Source organism: Crocodylus siamensis, chromosome 1, assembly GCF_052110815.1.
Source record: "Crocodylus siamensis isolate JL-2025a chromosome 1, ASM5211081v1, whole genome shotgun sequence".
NCBI classification, from domain to species: Eukaryota; Metazoa; Chordata; order Crocodylia; family Crocodylidae; genus Crocodylus; species Crocodylus siamensis.
This window is the reverse complement of record NC_143395.1, coordinates 74065369-74070056: the sequence shown is the minus strand read 5'-3', so window position 1 is coordinate 74070056 and position 4688 is coordinate 74065369. Positions and strand designations below refer to the sequence as shown.

Sequence of the window (4688 nt, the reverse complement as noted above, 5' to 3'; positions counted from 1 at the left end):
TGCTTTTGTGACCTGATCATAAAAGGCAATCAGGTTGGTCTGACATGACCGGCCCCTAATAAAACCATGCTGATTGCCCTTAAGCATCATCCCTGAGGCCAGCCCATCGCAGATGTGCTCCATGATGATCTACTCAAAGAGTTTCCCTAGGATTGAGGGAAGACTGATGGGCCTATAGTTGCCCGAGTCCTCCCTCCTCCCTTTTTTTAAAGATGAGGACCATGTTGGCTATCTTCCAATCATCTGGAATCACCTCATACCTCCTTCATTATTTTCATGACAAATTTGGCTGTGTTGTAAGATTAATAAGATATCTTTGTGACCTGGAAGAAAGTTTGTGGATGTATGCAAACATGTTAGCTAACTTGAGCTGATTGCAAGTTAACTAACCTAAGTTTTGAAAATGTAAATAAACCCATAGAGACTGTTTTTTAAATAAGCAAGCAAGCAAACAAGCAAACAAACACATGAAAATCCTCAGAAAAAAGTTTATTCGAGGAAAGTTTTATTATTAAGGAACTCAGTTGTTGTCTTTTCATAAGGAAGATCACCTGGTCTGCAAAGCTGGAAAAGAGTGGATTTCTCTTTTGTTATCTGGATTACATGTCAAATTGTACTTAAAATGATTTTTGTGTGAGTCTAAGATATGGTTCTTCCCTTATAGCTTTTCCACTGCACATTTTTGCCATGCTACTGTAAAAACCCCTCTGCTTATCAAGCTTTGAACCCTTTCCTTTATTCTTTTCAGTGCTATTGCCCTGGCCATATCACCCCCAAAACAATAAGGCTGTCATCTGTAATCTTACCTCAGTGTGGTGCCAATTAGCTTATCTATTCAGAGCACAATAATCACCTCAACAAGGCCATAAAGATGCTGACAGTGTATATCATTGTCTACAAAATACATGGGCTGCATCCAGGATGTATAAGACTTGGACAGGGAATGTTCTTTGGGTCGGTGTGATACCTTTTATTAGACCAACTGGAAAAAAAAAGTTCTTTGCAAGCTTTTGGGTGCAACCGCCCATCTTCAGGCATAGGGAGTCTTTGCTGTTCTGAGACACCAAGGAATGAAAAAGCTAAAAATGTGACAAGATGTCAGTGAAAATGTAAATAGGTGGAATTAGGAAAACAAAAGGTAGAGAAGGGAAGGGGGGAATAAAAGGAGAAAAAAAACAAAGGTAAGTAAGGAAGACTATTATAGTACTTTTCCAAGCAAAGTAGGAAAGAGGCTTTCTGTGAAAAAGTAAATAGCTAAAATTAAGACGACAAAGGGTAGAAAAGGAGGGGAGGAGAAGAAGGGTTCAGGGAAGAAAAGTGTAAAAGGTCAGGTCTGGCAGGTACCTAGTGAATCACGTTACGCAGATTGTAATGTGTCATAAATACAATGTCTATATTGAGCCCATGATTTTTTGTATCCAGTAGATTTATAAAGTGAAGTTCATAGGCTCATATATAAAATGAGAGGAGGGATCCAGGCAGGAGAGGAGGGATCCAGGCACACGTGTGTCCTGCCCACACGTGTGCCCCCTGACCAGACCTGAGGCAGAGGCGGACACAGCAGCAGCGGAGCCAGCAGCAGGGGCAGCAGCAGCTGATCCCCCTAAGAAGGGGAGGAAGGAAGGAAGGAACAGCCTGGAAACTACAGGCCAGTCAGCCTCACTTCTATCCTGGGGAAGGTCTTTGAAAAAATTATCAAGGGCCACATTTGTGAGAGCCCTGCAGGGGAAGCGATGTTGAGGGGTAACCAGCATGGGTTCATGCAAGGCTGATCCTGCCTGACTAACCTGGTCTCTTTCTATGACCAGGTAACAAAGAGCTTAGATGTGAAGGAAGAAGTCGGTGTCATCTTCTTGGACTTCCAGAAGGCCTTCGACACAGTGTCCCACCCAATTCTGGTGGGCAAGCTGAGGGACTGCAGCACTGATGAATGCACAATCACATGGGTGGCAAACTGGCTCCAGGGGTGAACCCAGAGGGTGGTGGTGGATGGGTTAAAGTCAACTTGGAAGGGTGTGGGCAGCAGAGTCCCCCAGGGCTTAGTCCTTGGGCTGGTGCTGTTCAACATCTTCATTAGCGACCTGGACGAGGGTGTGAAGAGCACCCTGTTCAAGTTCACTGATGACACCAAGCTGTGGGGTAAAGTGAATACACCGGCAGGCAGGGACCGCATCTAGGCAGACCTGGATAGGTTAGAGAAGTGGGCAGATCTGAACAGAATGTAGTTCAACAAGGACAAGTGCAGGGTGCTACACCTGGGGAGAGGAAACCAGCATTATGGTTATAGGTTAGGGGCTGACCCTCTCGGCAGCACAGAGGCAGAGAGGGATCTTGGAGTCAGGATTGACTCCAGAATGAATATGAGTTGCCAATGTGATGAAGCAATAGGCAGAGCCAACAACACCCTATCATACATCAACAGGGGCATCACTAACAGGTCCAGAGAGGTCTTGCTCCCCCTCTATGCAGCACTGGTCAGGCCGCAGCTGGAGTACTTGTTGGGTTCTGGGTGCCGCACTTCAAGGGGGATGTTGAGAACCTGGAGAGGGTCCAGAGGAGGCCACTCATATGGTTGAGGGCCTCCGTGCCCAGCTCTATGAGAAGAGGCTGAGGACCTGAATCTCTTCAGTCTCCGCAAGAGGAGACTGAGGGAGGCTCTTGTGGCTGCCTATAGCCTTATCAGAGGCCAGCAGTGGGGACTTGGGGAAAGTCTGTTCACCAGGGCACCCCTTGGAGTCACCAGGAACAATGGCCACAAGCTGAGGGAGGATAGGTTTAGGTTAGATATTAGGAAGAGCTACTTCATGGTAAAGGTGGCCAGAGCCTGGAATGGGCTTCCCAGAGAGGTGGTGCTCTCACCTTCCTTGGAGATCTTCAAGAGGAGACTGGATAGGCACCTGGCTGGGGTCTTATGACCCCTGCCACCCCCAGTGCTCATTTCTGCCCATGGCAGGGGGTTGGACTAGGTGATCTGTCTAGGTCCCTTCTGACTCATTGATTCTATGATTCTAAGGTAAGTGGACAGAGGGATTGGATGCAGCTGAGCCGGATCTGGATCCAGAGGGGAAGCCCCCTGGATCCCTCTTAGCTGAACCGGTAGGAAGCCGCACTCCTGAGCCGTGCAGTGCTATGCGAACAAAGCATGCAAACAGGCATGCTCTGTAAGAGTGTGCTGACATTTGCGTCGGTGTTCATGTTGGCGGGCGAGCAGGAAGGGCCAGGAGGGAGACTCCTACTAGGGCAGGATGAAGGCACTGCACTAAGCTAAAAACAAGAAGCAACTCCTGTGTTGATGTTGACATGGAGTGCTGCCAGGGCCCTTGCCTGGGGGGAGCAGCCTACCCAGGGCTTGTCTGAGGCCTCCACCCAGACAGAGCCCATGGGGGAACTGGCATCCCCCAACCCCCTGGCCTGTGGGGGTTGCCCAGCAAGGCCTTGGGGGGCAGGGATTGGGGATCCCCACACCTGTCCTGCAGGTGCTCACCTTAGGGACTTGGAGGCGCAGGTGAGGGAGCTCCAGGAGGAGGTTAGCAGGCTGAGGGGAATCAGGGAGGTGGAGGAAGAAATTGACTGTTATTTCCTTTCCCTGCAGGGCCACACACCCAAAGAAGAAGCACCTCAGGAAGTGCCCTCCACTGCAGAGTGGCAGACTGTCACCTCCAGTACCAGGGCTGCTTGTAACACAGCAGTACCAGTTCCTCCAGTCCGGCTGGAGAACAGGTATGAGGCCCTGGCAACACTGAAGGAGAAGGAGGGAGAGGAAGCAACAGGAGAGGAGGCAACTCCACACTCTTCATGATACAAGCAGGCCAAAGGAGCTAAGCAGTCCCAGAGGAGAAAGCGTTGAGTGATCATCATAGGCGACTCCATCCTGAGAGATACAGAGGGGCCCATCTGTCGTCAGGACCCCTTGTTTTGCGAGGTCTACTGTTTACCAGGAGCAAAGATTCATGATGTGACGGGGATGATCCAGGCCATGATCCAGCCCACCGATTACTACCCCATGGTCCTAATTATGTGGGTGCTAATGATGTGTCCAGGAGAAGCCCTGATCATCTGATGGCAGACTACCACACTCTGGGGGGTGTGCTGAAGGAGATAGGTGCACAGGTGGTATTCTCTTCTGTTCTACCAGAGAGCAGACGTGGTAGATGGCATCAGACGTGCATCACAGAGACCAACTGTCGGCTTCAGGAATGGTGTCTTGAGGTGGGCTTTGGCTTCCTTGACAACGACCCACACATCACGACAAGAGACATGTTCTCTTCTAGGTTGGTGGATTTCCTCTGGCGGGCTTGAAACTAAGGCCATCAGGGGAAGGAGAAGAGGGAGGAGGAAGCCTTGGACCGCTAAACCAAGCAGCATTCACAAGTACAGCCCAGCCTAGACTGATGAGCGGAACATATACACAGGTAAGCAACAGGGGCCATGGCAATGCTGTGATAAGGGGGCCAGTGCACACATCCACAGGAAGCCTTAAATGCCTCTACACAAATGCTCGTAGTATGGGAAACAAGCAGGAGGAACTTACCCTCCTGCTAGCTGACCCCAACCCAGACATAGTGGGGCTCACTGAAACATGGTGGGACCCAACACATGACTGGTCAGTGAATATCAAGGGCTATAGGCTGTACAGGAGGGACAGGACAGGGAGGAAAGGTGGGGGCGTGGCGCTCTACATTGAGGAG

At 49.9% G+C, this 4688-nt stretch overlaps 1 pseudogene; it reads left to right on the top strand.

Moving 5' to 3' along the window:
- Positions 1-3292: 3292 nt before the first annotated feature.
- LOC149872935 (uncharacterized) lies at positions 3293-4060 on the top strand (annotated as a pseudogene).
- Positions 4061-4688: the final 628 nt, after the last annotated feature.